Source organism: Coturnix japonica, chromosome 2, assembly GCF_001577835.2.
Source record: "Coturnix japonica isolate 7356 chromosome 2, Coturnix japonica 2.1, whole genome shotgun sequence".
Taxonomy (NCBI): Eukaryota; Metazoa; Chordata; class Aves; order Galliformes; family Phasianidae; genus Coturnix; species Coturnix japonica.
Window position 1 is genome coordinate 124,117,540 of NC_029517.1, and position 25,927 is coordinate 124,143,466.

At 40.3% G+C, this 25,927-nt stretch overlaps 1 long non-coding RNA gene across 1 annotated transcript in view; it reads right to left on the minus strand.

The window, feature by feature from the left end:
* Positions 1-24,403, minus strand: part of LOC107310486 — a 44,804-nt gene extending 20,401 nt beyond the window's left edge. The window contains exon 1 of the long non-coding RNA XR_001553608.2: positions 24,312-24,403. This is a non-coding gene — a long non-coding RNA (uncharacterized LOC107310486). The remainder of the gene's footprint in view (positions 1-24,311) is intronic.
* Between the last annotated feature and the right edge of the window lie 1,524 nt (positions 24,404-25,927).

The window sequence follows — 25,927 nt, forward strand, 5'->3', positions numbered from 1 at the left end:
GAGATTTCTGCCTCACCTGACTTTGTGCAGAAAGCAATTTCCTGGCTTAGGAATTATAACCATTTTGATTTATTAATTCAAACTACAGCAAATCTTGCTCATGATTTGCAAAGTCCAGATGTTGAAACAAACAACATTTTTAATGAATCTTGAAAGATCCCCCAGTTTCTCCAAGCTACACAAAAATCACTATTTGACAAGCCACTCATGGATCAAAAATCTGAACAGTCAAGATAGCTGACAACCCGCCCTGCAGTGTGAATATATGCAAGGAGAAATACTCATACAATACAGGCACTGAGGAAGCTTGCATATAGCCAGGCCTAATTGTAAGTTATTTCCCAGCCCAAAATAAGTAACTTTGGTATGCCCAAACACTACCCAGTCAGCTCCACTCTTTGTAGGAGCTCTTTTTTCTTAATTGTCTGAGTTTCTTTTGACAGCAGATTGATATGTGTTACAGGAAGTATTGCAATGATTTCCCTATCAAATAACATGCCGAGAAAAATGTCTGTAGGCTGTGGTGGCAAAGGCTTGGTCTGACAAGGAATTCTAGGGCACTAAGCATGTTATGTTTGTCATCTGGCCAAGTTTTTGTGGAACAGCATTTCACTTCTCCTTGTAGTTTTTGTCTGGAGCCCTGTGTGAGCAGCAGTTGTGAGCCAGCTTTAGAGAAAACAAGATGAGTTACAACAGTAGTTGTGGAACAATATGTTTCAAAAACTTATTTTTCCTTTACTCATTTTAAATCTCAGAATAGAAAATTACTCACCTGCAAGTACAGCAAGATCCTTGGTGGCTACACTTCGAATTCAGGATTTACATTTCTTACCTAAGTGTCAAAATTTCTTGACTCGGTGTTAAAAGCTATAGGTACCAAAAGATCAAGAATCACAGAGGTTTTCCATCTGTCACCATCATAGCTGCTTTGCCATGGTATAAGGCAAAGATCACATGTGATACCATTCCTTGTCACACTTGAACTTTTGGCAGAACAAGTTAAAAAGGCCAAAAGGCAGAGACAACTGGGATGCCTTAGATTATAAATTCTTACTGCATTTTTCTCTCAGAAACAGGTGCTTATCCAGCAGAAGTACTCTGCATTTCTGATAACTTCTGTCTTTTAGACAGTTACATTAACTGGATATAGAATGCTTGCATATCAGCAGAAGTGATATACTGAGAGAGCTAACGCTGTTGGTTACATAGCAGTCATAGTTGCATGTTTGATATATCTGAGAAATGAATAAGGACGTGAATCTAATTAGGAAAGTAAATACTTTGTTCACTCCTCCCTTTCCTTTCTTCATGCCGCTTTTCAGGCTTTTTGTTGCCTATTTATTTCCTTATTTCCTTGCAAAAGTGATGATCTCCAAGAGCTGTACTAAATGGTGGCCCCAGGCATTACCATGATGCAACGTTAGAGGAAACCCAATGGCCTCTGGTCTTCGTCTTTCTTTTCCCCTCAATGGAGATGCATTCATGCTCCTTGCACCTCCCCCTCACCACCAGACTGTGTCCAGCCCTGGGCAGATTATACACTCCTAGCTCTAAATTTCTGATTCAAGGGATTATTCCAGAGAGACTGAAATTTTTCTGTTGCTAGTTAAATATATCAAATATAGATTTTTAAAACAACAAATATAAACAAACATTATGTGTGTACATCTGTGTTTAGAACACATACTGAGGTTTGAGATGGTTTGTATTAATGCTCAGAAATCAAAGCGCTCCACAGAACAGATACGCCAGAGTTGGAGAAGCAGTTATGAGTGTATTAATATGGTGCTTTAACTTTCTTCTTTAGTAAGGAACTCACAAAAATAATGTAGCTGTGGTTTTCCAGCTGGAAAAAGAATCCTTTTCTAAAGGAGATCCCCTAGCTACAAATCAATGGTAGGAGCAAAAGTCTGAATAAATCCCTATTATAAGCTTCTTTGCTTCAAACACAAACTTGAAACAATCATTTTATGGCTGAATAATTTGTGCAAAAACATTACATGTGGGCCTTTTTGCTTTTTACTGTGTAATATACCATCAATCAGTTCCATATGGTATCATGTACTCTACGATTTAAGGTTTCTGGAGTATACTCTTCCATTTTACTTCCCTGTACATGTACAGAAATATAGAATACATATTTTTCTATCCTCTAAATTAATATGTGTAATTAGTTTCTACTACTAAGTAGCACTGTGTCCAGCACACACAAAATAGATACTAAGCAATTTTTCCATGACTTATTTAGAAGTGTAATATAGTAAAACTACAAATTACTACACAGACATAATCCCCTTATGTTTTCAGCTGAATCAAACTATATCATATGCTATATGTGCTACAGGCAGAGTAGAGAAATGAAAAGCAGTTTTTAGCTGTAGGTCTTTATCTACATTCATGTTTATCTGTGAAGTGTTTATGAAGAAACCATTCGGGGAGATGTTGCTTGCAAGAATCCTTCAGAGAGCAGAGCTGGTGAGTCAATAGCTGCATGAACGCATTTGGTGCAGACGAAAGCAAACTGGGAAGAGGGGTGAGAGGGAAAACTGAGGCTTTGCCATCAAATAGAAAAAGAGTGATCTCTCCCATCAGATGCATCTCTGATGGGGCTGTTCATCCCACCCTGATGTTAATGTAACTTTTCACTCTTGGAAAAGGAATCATTCCCTCTCACCTTACATCCCTAGAATTATCCATTTGCAGGTTTTGCCTACAGAATGACCGTAAAGTGGGTGGATCACCTTTCAGCTTCTGATGTGATATGAGAGAGTCCATTCTCTGTGCCTCAGAGCTAAATAAACAGAAAAATAAGATGAGTCCTTCCTTTTTGGGTATAAATCATCTTTTTGGGGGTTAGCATTTTGGTGCAATCACCCTCCAGTTTTCCCATGCTCACACTGTGTGCACTCCAAGGCTTAACAACCTCTGTTATCTAGGACATTTGCTGAGGTTCAGCCATGTGAGCTTCATCTCAGTCACCCTCTTCAATTACTTTCACTGCATTTTTTTTTAACTAAGAGCATAAGACACGTCCTCCTGAGTCAAATCAAAAGACCAGTGAATGGATGTTGCTTCAGTGCTGATTTTCCTAATCTTGGGTGTTTGTTGCAAAGCTTTCTGAACTTTTTCCTGTTTATTAACATCAATTTCAGGCTGCAGTTGAGATGCTTGAACATGGCTTTCTATCAACAGTTTATATTGCCTACACAAGTCACACCATTCTCCACCTGTAAGATTTAGTAATTTGTCTTGGAAATATATTTGTGGATAAGCACAACAAAATGGAACTTAGGCAGATCAGTACACCTCAATGGTTCAACCTCTTGATTATAATACAAGTGAGGTACTTTTCTCCCAGCAAGACAAAACTGCTATGAGTTTCTGTGAGTATATCGAGGAAGTGAAGAAGTGGTGCTGAATCAACATTAGAGTAGTTGAGTACATTGCACCATCCTTTCTGATCAGAGAAAGTGAGGGAATCTAATGAATAGCAAGTCTTCCATCATCACTCCCACAAGCACTATCCATCCACACACCACAAAGCACCACAGAGCTGAGAGATACTAATCCATGGGAAACAAGAAGATTCTGCTCACCACAAGCAGTAGTGTGATTAGTGGTAGCATCAGAAGAATCTGATGTGGTGGATGAACCCCTTGCCTATGCACTTCCCTAATCAGATTTCTCAAATGCGACTTAAACAAACCACTGTTCCAGGGTAACCACATAAAGAATGCAAAATACTGCATTCCTGGGATTATATGTAAATGCAGTCTAAGTTTGCTGACCACTTTTCTGTCCTCCCACATTCAGCTCATTGTCAACCACATGTTCTTTAGCACAAGATATCACAAATTTCCCTTCCCACATTCAGAACAGGCACCATCTGCTCAGTGCCACCACTTCAACTCTGCCACTGGTGATGAAAGAAGGTGTTTTGGGAGCAATATAGCACTAAAGTTGGGAAAAGGAGTTCCCTTCCAAAGGGAGTAAGGCATGATCACTCTCTGCTAGCTCCTCTTACTGTGGGCAGTGCTTCTGCCCATAGAAACAGCTGCAGGGCCATGACAAGGGACAGGATGGAGCATGAGGCTGCTGGGGAAAGGTGAGACATTTTCTAGATGTTGAAAGGAGTGAAAAGAGAAAGAAAATGGATAATCCAGTGTCTGGGCGAAAGAAGAGAGATGGAAATTGGCTTTTTGAGGGAGAAGAATGTTTAATAACCAGGCTCTGCCAATGGGTACCAGAGTTAGAGAATATAACTGATCCACTGTTTTTATTAGCATACATGTAGCCAAGTGGTGAAAATACTGCATTTCCCATCTACGTTCCATTCGTGATCTGAGCATAACTTGGAAATGAATGATTAGATCACTCTGTTACTCTTCACAGAGCACACCATAGAAACACACTGAATGAACACACCAATTGTCTGCAAATCCATCCTTGGAAGTTTACTGGGGATGAACAACCTGCTTGCAGGAGCACCAGACAATCCAGTTCAGTAGCTGCACTGGTGAAATATGTGCTCTTGAGAGCTCCTGCTTTCCTCATCACATTGCATATACATCACAAACCATACATACAATACACAGAATTTCACTATCAGCAGTGGTTGGTGTTGTTGCAGTCAGAGTTGTACTGAGACATGGACAAGGAAGAACGAGTGTTCTTCTACACCTCATGCCTCTCCATGTGACTTACAAAGTCACAGATATTCTTTGCTGTTTCAGAAAGCTCCAATAATCAGTAAGCCATTGTATGAATATGTACTTGATTCGTTCTTGCATCTGACTTTACAAATATGTAATATCCTCCCCGATGACTTTCATAAATGATAGTGAGACTGAAATGGCTGGTTACTTTTTTGTGGAGGTTATTAAATTAATTACAGTGTTAACTGCATTTGTTTCCAGTGGAAGTGTGCTTTGATCTCCAGATGAGGTAATACATCCCTTTACCTCTTCTGATGTACTCTGCTCTCTTTAGAGGTGAGTATTGCATGGCTATCAGTTATTTGAAAGGTTTGCTACATGAAGATCTGAATGCAAAAGTCTCTTTCTGTGGCTGAAACCACACAGTCCCTGCAGTCTTTTCTCACAGTAAGCATTGGAGATATTCAATTAAATACCCCAGCAATTTGGACTTCCTCAGACCAGTTACCCATTATCTAATCTTCTCTTCAAAATCAAAGCAAATGAGATTCCTGACTCCAAACCAAGCTGCAAGGAGAATGAAGTACTGACACTGGGCACTGGTCAGCAAAACTTCATTAAAGATGAAATATATCTCCCTAAAAATAACCAGTATTCAACATGGGGCACATGACTGATTAGATGTTTAGAACACAGCTCCTCTGTACCCTCTACCCTCTCTCCCCCCTCTCCCCCAACCCCCTACCCTATCTATTCAGAGGCCATTACTTCATGGGCATCATGTTGCCTTCATCCAGTATGTTTTGCTGAGCCTCCTCTTAGTACTACCACACCAGTCAAGAGACTCTGGCTTTCAAATCTTTCTTAAGTGTGACTAATATTAGAACAAATAATAAGTAGTTAACAACAAAGGTCTTTAGAGTAAAGGCAACACAAAAACCTTCAGAAAAACAGTGTGGTATGCTACATCAGTCCTTCTCCACGACAGCACATTTTCCCCACTCCCTAAATGTGTCCCATGCACAGAATTGCAAGCATGCAAATCAGAAGGCCAGGGGAAGAAGGGCTACAACTCATGAAAGGCTTCTGCATCCCATGAGTGTCTCACATGAGATAGCTGGAGTAAGCAGAGACATCCTCCATAAAAACTGAGTTTAACACCTTCCACAAAATGCATCCCATTCACTGACTTGTTGTTTAGCAGTCGTCCTTCCTACAAGTTAATGGGCTTACACCAACCTTAAATTTATCTCACTGCATGTATAATTTCAAGCCTCAGTTCAGATGCTCATTGGGGAATATTATACGATGCTCATCCAAATCCTGTGATATTGACACTCAGCTGAATCCAGGTGGCATATCATATGTATACAGCAGGAAAAGTCACCTTCCCAAAAACAGTAGAGTAAAATTTTGTTAGGGGAGTTTAGAATAATGTTTTACAATGCTACTTCTCTGCATGTCTCTGGCTGGCAGACATGGTACGAATTAAATATTAGCTGTACTATGCCAGCGCTGCTAGATGTTTTGCAAATGTGGCCCCAATTCTTTGAAAAAACTGTGTCATGAAACTCTTGACTTGCTTGTTCAAACAATGATGACTACATGGTTATCCCATATACCTTGGGTCAGGAGTCTGAGACACTCACCCAGAAGGGCTACAAATGTTAATTCAAGAGGGGCGTGTAAGTTTTTCTACGCAAAGGGAACAATGGCGACTTTCCACAAAAAAATTTTGATGTGAGGGCACTGCCAGTCAGGATGATCATCTCTGCCTCTGATTTTAACTCTTTTCCATCCATTTGTTTATCTGAATCTGTTCACTGCTGTAGAATTTAAGTTATTCAATATATCCCCTGTTTACTTCCCCTTTTATACAGCACCTTGTACATGGTGGGGAGGAGGGTCCATTTCCTCTCCGTCTTAGATGACTACAGTATTATTAACAGGTAGAGATATTTTCTTTAATGATAATGGAACAAAAAGACAGGAGACTTCATTTCTAAACAGACCGTGCACATTATCTGTCCAGTAGGAAGAAAATAGATGCCTAGTCCTCATCTGGTGTAAACCTTCATGATGGCATGTAGTGGAGCTACATGAATTTACTGACCTGGTCTGTGAAGTGTAACAGATACTACAAAAGAAGCAGAAAGCTAAATCTGGAATGCATTTAGCCAGCAATGCAGGAAAGACCTCAACAAAACTGAAATGCAACATGTTCTCCAGAAAACTAGACCAACAACACTGATTAATCACATTTAGCCATTTTTAAAAGAGATCGTCAGAAAATTAGATCATCTCCAAGTGGAGAGAAAGCAATGAACAAGGAATAAAACAGCCAAGTAGTGAGTTAGTTTTTAAAAACTGTTGGAATTCAAAAGAATTAAACACTAATTCCAGTTATTTAAATAATTATTTTAACTGTACTTCCTTATCGGCCTGATCCAAAGCTAATCAAGTCATAATCTGGAAACAAAGGCCTGTAGTTCCACTCTGAAACCAGTAGGCCTTTGTAGTGTAATCTGCTGTGTATGTGCCCCATAAATTATATATACATAGTTTTCTTATTAATAATGATGTGAAACATTACCAAGGCTGAAGGTTAAGTGAGAGAAAAAAAAGTTGCTTAAGGCCATTCAACTGTTATAACAAGGCACAACAGAGCAAACCTTGAACCAATAAAAATTTAGGCTGAATCTCGGGGAAAAAAAAAAAAAGAAAAAAAAAGAAAAAAAAAGAAAAGAAAGAAAAAAGAAAAACATACAACGATGTGTATTAAACTGTTAAATAGCCTTTCCAGACCAGTAAGAAATTTTTCCCTAAGTATTTAGTAAGACTGGATAGAGACTTGCCAATGCAACCAACAAACTGCAGGGTGATTCTCTTCAATGTAGCACATAGCCTGAAGAGGTATTTTACATCAAACTTCAGCAAGGTAGATACATACAGCCCAATTTCTACATGGTACCTTGAAAGAAATACAAACCCTAAGGACTTGCAGCAACTCTGGAGACCTAAGAACGTGTCTGTTTTGTACACTGATTTACAGCACAAAGATGATACCTTGATGGTCAGCCAAGTTGCTGTCTCTTTGGCACCATGCAGTAGAGTGAGCTCTGAGAAGCTCTGCACTTACGTAGTTTTGATAGCTCATTGTCTTAAGTGACTTGGTAGGACAATAAAGCTTTGCAACTCTTTCCAGTACTGCCAGTACACCTCAAGCAAACTTTGGCATCTGAGCAAATGCTGCCTTTCTAGTTATTCTTGCCTAACCAAAAAAGGGTATATTTCCACAAAAAGAAAAAGTTCTCAACAATGTCCTCACTGAACTTTTCTGGAAGTACAAGATTATAGAGAAAGTTTTTGTATTTGTCTTTTTGTCAGTGGTGTTTTTTTCTGGAAGAACAGTTTTAAAATGCAAAGCAGATGACAAATTTCAAACACATAAGCCAAGCTTTGTGAGAAAAGGAAAACTTATTAGCACTAATCAATGGCGTGGGTAGTAATTTGTCTGACACGTAGATAGACTGTGTAAGACAAAACACAAGTAACCCAAGGAGGGTATTTTGAGGCCACTTTGTGCATTCGCATAATGAATATTAGGTACATAGATGCTTTTCTTTTGCCTGCTGTCCTTCCATAGTTAAAAGAAAGAAACACCTTCAGATGGAAAATCATGCTATATGGGTCACTGAAACCTATTACTGCCCCTGTCCCTTGACTTTAAGCTTGAATTAGGTAGTTAGCTGGGGCATTTCAACAGAAGTATAAAGTTAGATGGTCAAAAGCTGGCCAGGCAGGTCTGGGAGTCTATTGTAGGCATCTAAACAAATGTTTTCAAGTGAAAGAACTACCCTCAAAGCAACATCAGGTCCTGGATATCTGTTCATTAAAGGGAAGAAATAGTCATGACAATTACTTTCAGAACCTGCCATCTTCAGACTCTTCTCTCCAAAGTATTACAATTTTTTACTTCCTCCTTTTCCCCATTTGCAGCTCACACTGAGCCCTGCTTACTTGTGTGTGGGGAGTCTTGCTAAACCATTACTCTGATTTCCAGCTTGTCCTCTGCATTGCATGAGCAGAGTCTACTCTAAACAAGTAGCTTATTCTGCCTTCCCTCTTGGGAATCATGCTGTGGGTATATGAAGGTCTTACAGCTACACAGTTTCTCATTGAAAACCAGTATCCCATACTCATGCCACCAGTAAGTGAAGTTATTATATGTAACTGTTGAAAAGACTCATAGCTGCATCCCACTGCATTGAATGGGAATTAATTCAAAGAATACAAGCAGTCAGCATGTAATATTGTTCTAATAAATACTCAGAATAACAACCATAAGTCCTGGCCAATACAAGAAAAGCAAACGTCCATGCAAATTTTCTGCGGTAAGCGCTCCCAGTGCTTAACATATCCCTAGAGGCTACCGTTGTCATTACTGCACGTTCAAGTTCTTTTGAGCTCTTTCACTTCTGCGCACTTCTTCAACAAAGCCCTATGAATTGATCTACCCACTGCAAAAACCTTGAGGGATATGTAAAGGACTGTTAAACTCCACGCTGTAATATGGGAGCAGAAGAGCACTTTTGTTCCTTTTAGAACACAGGTCTTTCACAGATGAATGTTTCTGGTCATTCAGTACTAGTTCTAAGCATTTTTCAGACTGTTTTGTTTCAGTGATACCTGCCTAATGAATTCTCCTCAATGTTAAAGATATATTCATGTCTAAAATATCTCTGATACAGAATCCAGATGTAGATTAGAACCTGTGAATAATAAACCATGTGAGCTCTCCCATTCATCTAATTATATCCCATCTAATTATATTGCTGTATAATTAGCTAAAACATGATGTTGACATTGAGGAAATAGAGCACAGAAATAATACCAAGAACAGGAGTAAACAATAACAATTATAGATATACTTTTCTGTGCCGTAGTAACTGTAACTTTGCAATAATATTCAAGTCCGGGGAAAACAAGGGAACCCCTAGCAGCCTCGCTCTAAAAATAGAATTCTCCCTGGTATCATGAACTCCAAATATTAGAAAAGCAAAGTTATTGTCCAGAGGTGTCTGACACATGAAAAAAAAAAAAAAATGTTCCTCAATGTTTTTTTTCTTTTGGATGATCTTCTGGTTCTGCCCACGCATTGTACTCTTAGTCCTGCTGTGCAGTGTAACTAAGAGGCCACAAAGTCTACATAATACAGGGTGAAATGCTGAATCTGAAATTCTTTTCCAGTTGTGGGGAAATGAAAAGAACTTCGCCTTCTTGGTGTTGTGGACTTGTTCATAGAATAAATTTAGTTATTCTTGGTATGGCACATTTCCTTTTGTATATCCCTTGCAACCATTTAAAAATAGCTTTCTAAGACTCATAGAATCTCTCAATATGTGCTATGTAAAAACAGATTCTTCTTTACACAGGCTTAAGCAAGAGATACTTATTGACGACACATCATTGTCCTGGGTTTCTTTGTACATGCATCCATCTTCACAAAGGCAGTAATTCTGCCCCAGTGCTGTTTATAACAGGGTGTTCATTGCTAAACTAGGACAAAGACTTATTCTCTGGATCAGTTCTACGAGCTCTTCTCTCATGCCATGAACACAGTCATTTACTTAGCTCTGAGGATCTGAATTGCAAATATTTTTAACAAGAAACATATTCCCAGAAACATGGCTTTCATTTTTTGCCCATCATAAAACACATAAACTATTTTGCTCTGTTCTGTCCTTCATAAAGACATCCAAGTACCTCAGATCAGCTGGTAACTGCCATTACCGCATGGTGACCATCACAAGTTCCAGCCCAGATCCCCAAAAGAGTAGATACATATTCACACCATCTCCTGCACCTGCACCTGAGAAAGATTGTGTCAACTTCTTCCAGAGTCTGAAAGAAAGTACTGAATCTGTCCTTTTTGATATGAGGCTGACCAAGACCTTCATTTACTCTCTTGATTTTAGCCACATAGCAAATGCTTTGGAATATCACTTTGGGTCATTTAGAGATAGTGTGAGTACTGCTGCACAGACAAAAAACATTTCAGTAGATTAAGACCAGTAGATTAAGACGAATCTGGTTTAAGTACACCAGCATATGAATATGCCTGTACTTGCTAACCTAAACAAGAACCTAATTGAATTAGACGTTTTCAAATAAATCTTGGGCTTGATGAAGTTCATGCTGAACTACCCAGTGAGCAAACAGACTATGATTAGCTCAAACTAGACAATGACCATGACCATCTTAGATTTACATCGGCTTTAAAAGAAAGAAATAATTTTAAAAACCTCTTTTCTGTGTCCACTGTAGCTATGGGAGAGAGCAACAAATTTAAAATACTGAAAGAAGATACAGCTTTTAAACTATGAAAATATAAAATATAATAAGTATAAAAATATAAAATCTAGCTTTTAAAGTATAGTCACAAAAGGTATTTCTGTCTTTGGAGATACTGAAGCCCTGCAATAATTTAAACTGCTGACCGTACAGTGTAGGGAAAGTCATGATATTACTGGTTCTCAGCAAAACAAAACAAAACAAAGAAAGAAATCAAGCTCTAGAAGACACTGATCACACTCTGAAATAGTCTCTCAAAATATTTTATTTAAATCCAACCTTTAGGATACCTTAAACCACAGAATCCCATTTCTGGTCCTTAATAAACAGTCACGCCAGTGTAATAAACACCTGAGCATTTGCAGTAGTCACCCACATCTCCACAGACAGTGGCTGCTGCTGCACAGGCCACTGGGAAAATGACAAGTAAGTACTATAAACAAACTCAATTTAATTTTATAACTCCCAAGTGATGTGTATATTTGAGGTCCAAGTGCATTCTGCTTCCAGGTGCATTCTGTCTCCGGAATCCAACTGAGTCTTTGAACCAAGTGGAGACCTTACCTTTTCCTTGTTTTTTCTTTCCTCTGTTGCTGTCTGTTAAGTATTAGCCCATGACCTTTCACTGATTGGCTTCAATTAAGGCCATGGATTTCCTCTTCCTGAACCAAAGTCAGGTTACAGTGCAAGAATAATAAAGGCAAAGCAACAACGTTGCAGTTCTCCATCTAGTCCTCAGAACTTGGAGTTAAATCTTACTTGGAACTTCCACTTCTGCGGGGCCTCAAGAAACAAACTGCTGGTAGCTTTTAGAAAACTCAAGTATTTCTCTGCATGAATATTTCTTATACCTTGAGCAAGACTGTCCACATAATGGATTATTTGGTTAATAAGGAGTTTTACAGTTTATGGCCTTTAGGTAGTTAGCACCACTGGGGATTCACTGGATTTCAGCAATACCAAGAAAATCCAGGTGAGATCAGAGGTCTGGATCAGCTGTTGGAAGAAAAATAATCAAACTGTTCTTCCTTTAGAGAATGTTCCTTTGCTAATAATTATTCCACTAAATCCCCCAATTTTCATCAACTTACTACATAAACGTATTTCCCTCAGGGAAAATTCTTCTTACTTGCAAGAATATATCTTATTCCAGAATCTAGTTTATTCTCTTGTTACTGATATCACCTTTTCATTTCAAAAGAGTTTTTTTTTTCTCTCTCTCTCTCTTTTATATTTTTATTGCAGTTCCATTCTTCCTGGCAGCATATATCTTCTGATAAGTCATAGTATAAGACAAATATTTGGACCATAGCAACATATGCAGAGGAAATGCTCATCCACTGAAATGTAAGTCAAGACTAGAATGTCATGCGTAATTTTGCCATGTAGATGTCAAAACTAAACCCTGCTTATTTTATATATATAGTACTATATATATTTATATGGTACTGAAGTTCAAGTACTATGCACCAAGTGCTGCTTGGAGATAGATACTTTCACCAATTCAGAAAGCAGCAGCACATAGAGGGTCTCCATCATTCTTTATTTAGGTGCCACTCTCAGTATGTCTTTATGGAGAAGAGAGGTTTACTGCATAGAACACCACCACACAGACTTCCTGCAGTGCCAAAGGCTGACCCAAGAATCACATTTCAGGGCCAAGGGCTGAACAATTTCATTCATTCTCAAAAGGCTGTTGCTCCTTCTAACCAGAGGGCAGCAAAGTTTACACGACTTTCTCAAGTTGAAAGGCACAAGACATCGCAAGCGTCAGTCTGCATCTGACAACTACTGACATAACCAAAAGCTCTCGTGAAAACAAATCAAACAAATAATGGTTATTTGGAAAAGTGATTTAACTTGATCTTTCTGCACTGCAAAAAATTGGATTATGTCCAAGTTGCTTGGGGTATGGTGTGTTCCACAATCCCTCTTTTATGGGGCACAATCAACTTATCAAAAATGATCCTGACTAATTATTTATAATACTGGTTTTCAGATGGTGTTGGTTTTCCCCTGGTTTGAAAAGCAGCCAACACCTATATTGCTTCCATCTACCGCCAGGCTTCCTCTGCAGAGGGGATTTCATACTGTTTTGAACAGAGGAGATGAAGCAGCTTCTCGTGAACTCAGGAAAGGCCAGTCTGTTTTAGAAGATCCATCTGCTTCACTTTAAACATTTCATCCAGGAAAATTTAAAATCTGTCATGAAATTTATGATGTCCTGCTGGACAAATGTTTTCCTTTGCTTCATATGGCACCGACTACTGTAATATAACAAAGTGGAAATTGCTTTCCAGAGAAACATATAAAGATTTATCAGAGATATCTCATTTAATCACATTCCAGCATGACAGGGTCACTACCTCATCTTTAGGATGAATGCAGGTTTTAAATTATAAGGTAATCCATTATGAGGTTGTTGTTAAAGTTTTTTTGGAAATGAAGTATCTGTACACAAAACAGGAAATTACGAAAATGTTCGTTTCGGTTCTGTGTGCACCTTGTAAGAACAATTGCAAATTCAGTGCCAAAGAGGTATGACTATTTCTGCTTCCTTAGGAACATGCATATCAGGGAACTACTGAACTTCAGCTGCAGAAATCTTATTTTCTTCTACAGACCAATGATCCAGCAAATAACCACATAGATTAGGAAATCCAGAGACCCTGTGTAACCTCAAGCAACAAGGCTCTGTGCAGTGGAGGAGATCCTTGCACTGACTGCAGTTATCTCAGCCAGTTATGCTGATTGGCCTGTTCTTCCATGTGCTGGCAGGTTGCTGAGTGATTAAATTCTGAGTTGTCGTATTAGCTGAGAATACATTGCTAGGAAAAGAATAAGAGGAAAACAGAGGGGCCATTGCCCTTGAGTGTAAAAGTGGAGCACTAATTGGGCATGAGGATGGGAAAAGTAAAGGAGAGACGGTACTTTGATAAGAAAAGTAGTTGGGCTTGTTATTAAGTTCAAATCTTTAACAGCCCACTCATTCTTTTGAGTCTGCTGCCTTCTTTGTAATTGCTTTCAAAATCTCTATGTTACCCTGCCTATCAGAGCAAGACCGATCTGCCAGAGCCAATCTTCCCAATGCGAAGCAGGTTCAGCAGTTTTATCAGCTCTCTCCGTAACATCAAATTAAATAAAGAGCAAAGCTGGTTCAGTGGCTCTGAGGACAAGCAGCACAGTATATGACTTCCCTCTGCAAGGGGGAAACTCTCTCCCTTCCTTAAACAAGTCAGCCTCATCACTAAAAGTGGTCAGGAAGAATCCATGCCCAAGGTAATGCCTCCACTCCCACCAGGAGAACAAAGCTTTTTCGATCACAATGAGAGTAGGTAAAAAGAATAGTAGCATACAGATCTCAAACCCCAGTTTAGGAGAGGCAGAGACTCAGCTACACAAACTCAATATGAAATGTTGATGCTCTTTGGGGGTACTCATGGAGCATTGATGTGTCTCAGGACATATATTAGAGGGTCTGGAGTGCCACCTTCTGGTACAGCATCCTGTCACATACCCAGCACAAGTGCAAATGCAGCAAATGTGGGGAACATCCCCACTAGGCTCCAGCCGCTTTGCTGGTCCTGCCTGAGCACAAAATGGCTCCCCAGAAATCCCATCCCCTTGAGCTTTCGTGGTGCCTGCATGCTGAAACAACATAGAAAGAGTCTCAAACACTCTAGAACTGAAAGGAAGCACTTGCCTTGTCTACTCAGGCACCATTGACAGAGGAGTCAAAGAAAGTAATTGTGTATTAAACTCAAGAAATTTTCCCATCAGTGAAAGCTAAGAAGAAACCAAGTATCAAATATATTGAAAGGAGAACACTATTTGAAATATACAAACATTTTTCTAGATTTCGCACAGAAGTGGTAAAATTCCATCTCCAGTCACCTGAAAAGTGATAAATGCTCTTTGCAGACAGTCCATTCATGAAAGTGAACAGAGAGCTCTGTGCTGTGTGTGAACTCCTCAGTGGTGTACTACCAGGAGCAATGACTGCATGCAGTGATCCTACCAATCTATAGTTCATGTAATGTGAACAGCATGTACTACACACAGCTTCTGAAAGAATCGGGGGGGGGGGGGAATGCACCACAGAGAAAGAGGAGCAATGATAAAAAAGGCAAACTCACATGGACATTTCCTGGAACACTCTCTTTGTCTTCCCAGCACTGTTCTGAGGAACAAGCCAAATGCAAATCAGCATATACAATTTCAGTTCCTGATCTGGATCAATTTTATGCCAACATGAGGATGTCTAAAATGATATATTTTCATCTACTTATGATGCAACTACTGGTTATCTGTGTAGTGATTCATCCTTCTCCATCCTGCCTCACCCCAAGCTGCGCATGTAGACTGAACACTCACACCCAAAACTTTGCTTCCTATTGCAATCTGGGAGTTCAGATCTGTGGCACAATTTGCTAGAGAACCAGGAACCTGTCACTGGAGCTTCTTACTGCAGCTGACTTACAGAGAGGACAATGAACACAGAGGAGATGGATACTAAAAGCTCTGGTTTTGCTCCTAAGAACACTCTGCTCATCTCTTGGCTCTCACACACTGTGACATGCTGGGCAAGTCCCTGAAGGTGGCATTTGTCTCCTCAGATGTAAGAGAATCATGTACCTTCCAGCTAGTGTTGATGCTGAAAGGTGATACACATAGATGCACAGGGTGGCCCTACCCTTTTTCACCATGACATCTGAGGGGATGTACAGCATCAGATCATTGTACAGCAACTCACTTGTGGCTATCTGCAACCAGCTGAGGTGAATCTCACCTTACTTATCCATTCCCCTTCTTTCTTGGGGGAAAAAAAAGCATAGAATCATAGAATATCATGAATTGAGATGTACTCATAAGGGTCATCAAGTCCAACACCTGGGTCCTCATCTTTTCCTTTATCTATTATAGTTAGCTGAAGCAGCAGGAGTGTCTATAAGCATATTCACGTAAATAGAGAGACACAGAGAGACACTTCGCCAACAGAAGGGAAATAGCCAAGGGCGTGCTCTTCACTTTAAAGCTTTACTCTACTTTACAGCCCTTCTCTGCAATTAATAAGCCTGAATGAACTTGTAAGTTTTGTGTAAGATTCTGAGTGTGACAAAGTCTGAGCTTCATTAACTTTTGGAGGCCCACAGCTGCTCAACACTGAAAGCTTTTGCCATCTCTCTGGAAGCTGATCGGATTCTGGGAAATGACTAAAGCTTCCAGCAACACAGTGAATCACTCCTGCTGCCTTTTCCCTCAGGTCTTTTCAAGGTCTGAAAATCTCTGCAGCCATTGAAAATCTTCCACTGTTCCACAATAACAAACTCATCTGTCCATCTCTCCAGCAACCGAGTTTCTGCAGGCCGGGTCTACCTTGAAATTTAACAACAAAGCATTGGATGGTCCTGTAGCAAAATGAAGTTCACCTCATTTGCTTTGTCCAGCTGCATCAGTGGGTGTAGCGCCACACATTGCCTCTCTTTCTAGATGGCATGGAGAGCTGTTCATCACAAGTCGCATCCATTTTAATAATTAGCCCATAAGATTTCTTACCCAGTAATAAAAGTTCAACAGACCTCAGTAGCAACTCTGCTTACCAGCAACATAAAGATAGATTTCTCTTAGTAGTTAGAACCAGTGCCCTTATGTTTTCCTACTGCAGGCAACTATACAAACACCAGCCCACCCTAGAGAAATTCAGGGAACACTGGAAACCTTGCAGCCTTTCACAGTGCCTCAGCACAATGGTGTTTCACTCAGCCCTTTCTGTCATTTGATACAGGGTAAATATCCAGTGCTCAGCAGCCTCCACACACCATTTCCACCTGTGTGGCAGGCCAGTGCTGGCCTGCTGGTTTGTAACACAAAACATGTGGGAATACTGAGAGTCTCAAGAGGTCTGTCTTACACTTCCTGTTCTTTATTTACCTTTCTGCGTTCAGTTTGTTTTTCCATTTATATTTAGCACAGATAAAAGCGGGGTAACCAAGCTCATGTGTCTTAGTGAAATAATGGGAAGAGCTAGATGCAGAAGCCATCAAAGGGCAGGATGCGGCACCTCCACCCCTCAACAAAGAACAGAACTTTGAGCCAGCTTTGAACCATAACACATACAACCAAGTACTTTTTCCCAAACTCCTTAAGCAGGTGAAAATCTCTTTCTCATTCACTCTTCACAGGTTGAATAGATTTGTTATATTCGGTCAAAGTGTTGGGAAGGGCATAATTAGGAGACAGCTTTGATCACATCATGCAAAACCCAGCTCTTGGGGTCATGCAATTTCAGGCTGCTCCTTTCCCAGAATCATCTGTTCATTCAGAGCCAGGATCAGGGTGATCTCTAGCTCAACCTGCCCAAATGGTGTTTGATAGGACCATTAAAGGGCCTTTGTGTGATTGCACAGTCTGGGTGCTCACTGCTTCCTGACTCTATCCACTTGAAAGGCCACGCTACCTTCCGCCAAGCTCTGTTTTCTCCATCCTATCAGCCCCAGATGGTGAACAGACGAGATGAAAAGCCTGGAGGTTTTGAAAGGTAGCATGACAGAAGGCTGGACCTGTACGTTTAAATATGTATCTGATATGTTAGCACAGCTCTGTGCTTGGCTCCTGCTGAAAGTCAATACATGCACCGTACTTGCTGGGACACTCATAAGAAAAATCGTTAAGTGTATAAGACTCCAAAATGAGAAGGTTAATACTTTAAAAAACACGTCTTAATTAACACTTCAGACAAGCTCTAAAAGTACCAGAGTACCAGTGAAAGATCAAGGGAGAAAAAGGAAAGATATTTCTCAATCCAGGGATACAGTGACCTATAGATATTAACTGAATGCTCCCAGCCATTGTCGAACAAACAAAAAATGCAGAGGAGACATTTAATTTACTTCCACTTTTTCAACAGTGAAGATTTGGAACTATATGATTAATCTTCCCAAAATATGCTCAGCAGTCTTGCAGCACTTCAAGACCAGATGCATAAACATCAATATGAATGCACATGCATGTAAGGATGATAGATAAGAGGCACTGATTTTGGAGACCTAACCTGTGAGCATCCATCAGGAGCTGGTACAATCTAGTTAACACTGTAGCTCTCCACCATGCTTATAAATCACCATTCAACAGATCAGCCAGTCCATTCTGGATGAAAGTAAAGCCAGCTTGTCAGTGGGATGCTGCAGAGAAAAGCCCTCTATGACATAAAGAGACTCAGAATCTGGTTAACACAGCAACTTATTTACCCCACAAGCCCTTGTGCAAGTTTTTACCAAACAGAAATGTGTGTCTATGATGAGATTTGTCCATTGATTTAAGCTTTGTTTTGAGATTTTTTGCAAGATCTTTGGCACTTTTATTTTGATGATTCTCACACCCAAAGACATGACCACCTGCAGTGACCTGGAATACTTTTGATAGGGTGTTTATTCTGAGCCCATCCCTGCTCTCACTGTTACCAGAAGTTGTTCTATGGTGTTTCAGGAACAGAGCAGAATACAGCTTTTTATAAGGTGTGTGTAGGTTTTCCCTCAGACCCTGATCACAGCTTTCCTTTATTAGGGACAGAAGGGAAATGTGTTAAACCTTATAGCCCTAGTATAAATTATAGGGGTCTGAGCCTGTCTTCCAAGCAGACCTCTGATGGGAGGCAGAGTGCAGCCAGCATCCTTCTGAGGTGGGTCGACAAGCCATAGATAGTAGGATTGATAGTGCCTGCTGGCAGTGTACATGGTGAGATCTATGACTTTGATTTCTAGGTACAATCCCAATGCAAGATATAATCCACATTCACAGCCTCTGAGCAATTCTGCTCATGCTGCAGTTCCCCACATGTGAGCCAGGGCTGGCACAGTGACTGCTCAGGAAAGCTTCATAAAGTGGAGTGGAAGATGGGGCTGTGGGGATTTGCTTTGAGCCCCTGAGCTACACTACACTTGGCTCAGGTCAATGACTCTTCCTAGTCAATGTTAAAGTCATTCATGATTATTTTTTTCTTAAACAATAAAAGTAAAGTTTTATGTGTCCAGAAAGGGTAATAAAAGTGTAATGGACACTCTGAGAGCCTAAATCAAAGTCCACTGAAGACAAAGGAAAGGGTTTGTGATTCCCACAGACTTTCAATCATACCTTCTTTACTTCAGGTAGCAAGGAGGAAAGATCTTTCATTTTTTAAGACAGCAGTTGTAGAATTATTCTCCACATCTCCTTGAAGTGTTTACCACAGTGCTCCTTAGAACAAGGTGTAAAAAAATAATTCTTCTTAATATAAAATGTAGCAGTATCTTAAGTCAGGACATCAAAATACTGGACTAACAGTACTGTGGCACTTTAGGGGTGAAAAATCAGATGGAACCCCATGGGAAGAAAAGCTGTAAGGGAAGGGGCAAATTCTTTAATGACAAAAGGCACTTGTAAGCAGGAATGTCTGCATGATACTGTGTAGGTTATTCTACCTTCTTTGTGAATTTCACACACAAAAATCTCTACGGACTTAAGTAAAGAGAAACAAAATGAGCTCATGGGTATGGTCATGTCATACTGAGTTACCCAACTGACTGTGGCTGATACTCTTTGTTAACACTGTTTGTAAGTACTGGTGGCCAAAGCCTCCTTTACTGTACGTAGAAAAGCTTATTTCAGATGTAAATATGTCTTTCAGCCAAGTTATCCTTTCAAAGTAAGCAAAATCCCTTTTTGCAAATATCACTGCATGTTTAGCCACTGATTTCTAAAAGAAATAAGATACCTGAGAAAAACTACATCTCTGAGGATTACACCCTTCAGTTGGGTGGAGCTGTTAAATTAACGATTGAGCAGAACTAGATATTACCAATGTGTTTCTCTATTCAGACAGTCTCACCTTGCTATAGCCCAGATACTTTCAAGCAGAGCTGGAATTTCACAGTCTTTTGCAAAGGTGTGAAACAGTAATCAGTTTTTAATAAAAAGTAATGAAGTAAAGGTGCCTACAGACTCTTTAAGGAGGGCTTCCTGACCAAGAGGACAGAGTAAGCCATGCAGTTTCAAAACATGTCTTTGCCAGAACCACTGTTGTTTCATATCTACTACATACACTGCAGAATTTCTCTTATGCACAAGTTGTGCACAGATTACAGCTTTATCCTTGTGACTCCGGCAGAGCATAGTCAATGAATCACAAAATGGCTTAAATTGGAGCAGACATTACAGATCACCTAGTTTTAATCCCCTGCCATGGGCAGGGCTGCCACCCATCAGATCAGTCTGCCCAGGCCCCATCCAACTTGGTCCTGAATATCTCTAGGGATGGAATATCCCCAACTTCTTTGGGCAACCTATTCCAGAGAAGCTGCTAGTGTTAGTCAGCTTTTCATAACTTGTTTGCTATTATTTGTATTGTATTCCTCTAGGTCAAGAAAATCTAGTGCTAACAAGTTTACGATTAAAATGTAACACTGGTGTAAATAATTGGGATCAGCCCCAGCATCTGACCCTGCCTTGAGTCCATGACTCTGGCTGGCAGCCTTCAAAAGGAGCATTCCCTTTTCTTTAGGAGATGTCTCAGTTTATTCTTTAAAGCTGGGTTTAGTGGGGCAGCTTTCCAGTCTGTGTGGCTTCCCTTCCGGACCTTTTTCAAAACAGCCCTTTAGTCTCTTGCTCTGTGGTTTTTTTCACATTTGAGACAAGCACTATTCTAAAACCAGCATGTTAGGATCTGGGATTAAAAATAGCCGCTGCAGACGGGTGAGCATGAAGAAGCCATTCATTGCAAACAATGGCCACACCGCAGCCTGTGCCAAGTACTCAGCCCATGTGAAGCAGTGCAGCCCCATTGACAGGCATTGTGCCTGGCCAGAGCCTGTCCTGGACACTCTCAGTCCTTTTGTCTCTTCCCATCCAACATGCAAAATATGCAGAGTAGATCTGCTCTTCCAGAGGAGATCCACAGCACATCCAGAAATGTCACAAGCGCTTGTGTTCAGTAACCACCAGCAAATGTCTAGGTTAAGCTCCTACAGCCAGCACTAAACACCAAAATGCAATAGGCACAATCCAATACTGCAGGGTATTTCACAAGATCCCTGTGAAAATCTGCAATGTGCTATTATATGTGAATTAGTTCCAGCAAATGTAGAGAAGCACCTATAATTACTAGGTTACGATATGCAAAAGAACAGAATTCCTTCCTCCAGATTGTACATAAATATTTGTTTGTGGTCACAAATCCTTTAACACACCTTGAATCCTTCAATTTTCCTCAGAGAGTTGTTTCAGAGCAATAGTTTCTCTGTTTGAGCTCTATGCACATCACATCCCTGTGCCCCATCCCTTGGCCAGGTTTCACCCCCTTTCTCCCCATTACCTTTCCCTACTCCCTGTTTCAGAAATCATTAACTCTTCAGTATACCTCTGTCCCACAATCTGAGACCACATGGCTATGAATTTTTTGCTACTATAGAATTTAAAACAGTTATAAAACTGCAAAAACTGAATAATCATACTTATATATTCATTTATTATAAAATCATAACTAACTTATGGATTGTTGTTAATAATAATATTGACTATTATTCATTAGATATCATAATTATATAATCATTATAGATTCATTTTACACACAAGCTAAAGCAATGGGACAAAGTCCAGCTGGGCTAAAAGGTAAAGCAGGAAAAGCCACATCTTTTCTTGGCAGAGCTTTACCACTGGCTTCATTAAGTGCAAGATCAAATCTCAGATACTAAGTAGGCAAATAAAGTGGCTTGACTTTCCAACCTGCTGGACAGCCAACAAGTCCTGCTGGGAACATAGACAGTTAAGAGCTCAGCCAGAGTCAAACTTGAAACCTTCCTGATCAGTTTCACACCATTTTACTTGACCTAGTTATTTATATGCCTAAATATAACAATTTGTAGGTCTGTGCATACATATATATATATATTCAGGTAATCATTCATGGTGGTTTTCACAATTCTTGACACAGAAATAAGTTAAGAGAAATCAGATTTTCTTTTAATTTAGTTATAATACTGATCCTTCACACAGGGAATTTTTCTCTGTGTCTGATTCTTTTCCAGTTCTCAAAGACCTCAGAAAGCTAAATACTGGGATACTACAGAAGAAACAAGTTTAAGTGATGTGTAATTTCTCCAGTGTAAAAGAACAAATTATTCTTGTAAAGCTTGTCTTAGATTTATAGAAACTCTGGCCTGAGGGAACATGCAGTGGTCCCTAATTCAGCACTCCTTTCAAAGCACAGTTTTAACCAACATCAGGTCAGGTGTGTTATGGTTTTATCTAACCAGTGCTTCAGATCATCCAAGGACAATGACTGCCCCAGCCCCATATCTTCACTCCAGTGCTGTACTGACCTCCTGCTTTTTGCTCATGCTCAAACTGAACTTCCCAAAAGCATTTACTGGTATTGACTGCTGTAATTCCTTCTACTATATCACAGAGTGGTTTGGCTCCATCATCACCAAGAGGGTGGTCAGGCACTGGAAGAGGCTCTCTGGGGCAATGTTATGGCACCAAGCTTGCTGGAGTTCAAGAAGCATTTAGACAATGCTCTTAGCTTCAAGGTCTGATTTTTGGGTGGTTTTGTATGAAGCCAAGAGTTGGACCCAGTGATCCTTATGGGTCCCTTCCAATTGGGAACATTCTATGATTCTGTAGTTCTATGATCTGTGTAACTCCTTGCTGAGCAGCTTTTGGCTGCTAGTCAACCACCTGAAGCCACCTCTTCACTAGAGCATGGGTTCTCAAGGGTTGTAGCTTCCGCTCAAGGCTTAAACCATCCTGGGTATTCTGCTCTGGAGTAGAGCCACTTGAACAGGAGACCTCACAGCTGAGTATCTGGTGATAACTGAAGAAGGATAGAGAATCTCTTCATCTTGGGTGAGTTATCTTGACTGGATCCCAGAGAGCAGTTTTCCTTATTTCTAGTCTAAATGCATTTATATTGAACATATCAGCTTAGTGTCAATCACACCTCTGTGTTCTTTTAAGAAGGGTGGTTTTTCATCCAGTCAGGTCCTTGGCTATGCTGATACAGAGGATATTCTTTTCTGTGTGTAGAACTTCACAACCTTCCTTGTTGAACTTTCTAAGTTTTCTGTTTTGTTTTTTTTTTTTTCAGGAGTAAGACAGTCCTGAGAATTCTTCACAGTCCTTCAGAGCTGAATCTTTTCCATGTAGCTCATTGATTCCTCCCTTTAATTTAGTTCTCTCTATATATTCACTAAGAATGTGCTCTCCCTCCTCATGCATTGCTGACAATATGACCAACATCAATGTCAATATTGAGCTGCTACTGTCACCACTCTGAGGCTGGTGCTTCAATTCTTACTCACCAAATGGACCTTGGGCCCTTTGATCCTGGTGGTCCATACAATTTTTAACCCACCTAACAGTTTATTTTTTCCAGACGGAAGAAGGTTGACTTCTTTCCCTTTGCCTCTTTCTCTCTGAAGCTTTTCTTCCAGCTAGAGTAAAAGAGGGTTTACAGTAATATGATGCTCTGTATTTTAACCAAGTTCACTAGTTTCCAGAATCCCAGAATTCAAGAATTTTAAAGATAAGGGCATGGTGAAAATTGATACTTTTGTCACCACATTAAGTTTCATCCACTGAGGTTGTCTTGGAAGCTTTGACTAAAGCTGGGAAACATCTTTTACATTTTACATAGAGGAGGGAGCTGGCAACTCAGAGACTAAGAAGAGCCAATTCTCTTGGCCCCACAAGCTACACAGCAGCAGCCTAATATGGCTGGGAGCCATCAGGCACAAACCACCATGCACAGCCATGCACAAGTCAGACCTCTGGAAGGAGGATGTAGGAGGAGGCACCAGGACCCTGTCGGAGACCTACCACTCCATTACAGAGCAGAGATGGCTTCCAGCTGGCTTCCAGGGGGAGCTGGCAGCTTCTCACTTCAATTAAGTAATTTTCTGATTTTGTTGTTGAAATCCTTTTCCCCTCATTTTTAACCAATAGTTCCATTCACTCAACTTCACTTTTACAATGAGATAATAAATTTCTGGGGGGAAAGCCATGCATTTCAGTCTCTACTGCACTAAACATAAAATTGAAATAACAGTGTGTGACTGTTCTTTAGTGGCTTTTAAATTCTTAGGAAATGAGAACTCCGTGAGCAGGTAGAGTGCAGGGTTTTGATGACAACTTATGAATCAGACAACACACAAGGGAAACAAAGGGAAAGAGAGAAAATTATCCTCCTAATTTGTTCGCAAACAGATTGTCAAATCGTTCAGCTTCCTGCTGAAGTCAATTATTTTAACAATGAAATGACTGGGTACAAACCTGGTTCAGTTGTGAACTGATGGCATGTGAACCGCTGAGAGGTGTAAGGACAGTACCAAGGAACCAGCACAGTGTGTGTCCAACAGCCACCATCCAGGTGAACGCAAATGAGTCATCACAGAATCACACCATAGTGACATCACAACTCAGGCTGGTGGGAACATTTAAGTTCATACAGTTCCAACCCCTGTGCCATTGGCAAGCTTACCACTCAGCAGATTGGACTGCCAGGGCCCCATCCAGCCTGACCTTGAACACCTCCAGGAATAGGGCACCCACAACTTCATCAGTATGTGCATTTGTACCTTATTCAGCTCACATAAGCAAGCTTCCAAAAAAAGAAATTCCAAAAAAAGCAGTTAGTCCCTGAAGACATTGGTTCTCAAAGCAAATGGATTGAATTCAGAACATTTTAATTGCTCTGCAGCCCCAGTATGATGACAGGGTACACTAGGCCTATACTGTGACTGGGAACAGTGCTCTGAAGAACTAAGGTGGCCTTGACAGAACATAGATTTTTAAAAGATGATAATAATATCTGGGTATCATTAAAAAAAGAATGAGCAGGGAAAACGAAAGCTCATTTAAGGTCTGGCTATTAATCTTCAGTATTAAAAAAGAGAATTTTCCCAGGTATAGCACCGCTTTCCACAGAACCTGAGGATTCTGTAAATGATTTCATCAACATGGGAGACCAGGAAGGGAGGACCCTTCATCTCTTTCCATCAGTGGTCAAACCTTCCCTGAGCTGACATGGGTCTGCCATGGGCAGTGGCTGTGGAGAGGCTCAGAACCATACCAGAGTACCTAGAGACATCTCCGAGCCCAGTCCTGTTGGTTCTCCAAGCACCTTCCACATGATGCTGGACATCCACCAGAGACTCGCATACTTCACCTCACTGTAAAACACCTAAAGCAGGAAGTGGTACTGATGCTACCTTGTGATCTGCAGGCTGACGCTGAGTCCAGGCTGTCTCTATCGGTCAGCACAGCAACACTTATGTCTGTGAACACCAGCAGGAGATGACTGAAGTATTAAACCTTTGGAAACACTCCTTCGATGTTTACTCCTGGGATAAACAATCTAGATTCAACTGAAATGCAGTAGGGGCCTGATCCTCTGCTGCCTTCTCAGGCTACCGGCAATAACAGAGAGCTTTCACCGAACAGAGCACAAAAACACAGTTTTTAATTCCCCCTCCTCCTCTGGTATGTTACTACAGCCTGTGTTTCTGTAAGCAGTCATTCATTTCATTTTCATTCATTCCCATCTGTGAGCAAAAACAAAACGTACTGTTCAGAAGATATGAATACTAAAATTAGACTCGATTCTTTTGCTGTGGCTTCAGAGGTAAAAAAAAAATTAAAGCTTCCCTTTGTCAAATTTTCGTGGTGATTATTGTTATAATAAACAATTAAGTGATGGAGTGGTTACATGAGACCAAGGGAGACAGCATCTATCTGTCAGACTGCATGCTGAAATGGTGTTTTTTTCAAACATAAATATGTCTTCATGGGCACTGAGCTCCTAACATCCCTGAGGTGCAATAAGCAGGTGATTTATGACGGCACGAAGCTGCTTGTAGCACAGATTTTGTTGACTTTGAGATCAGTCA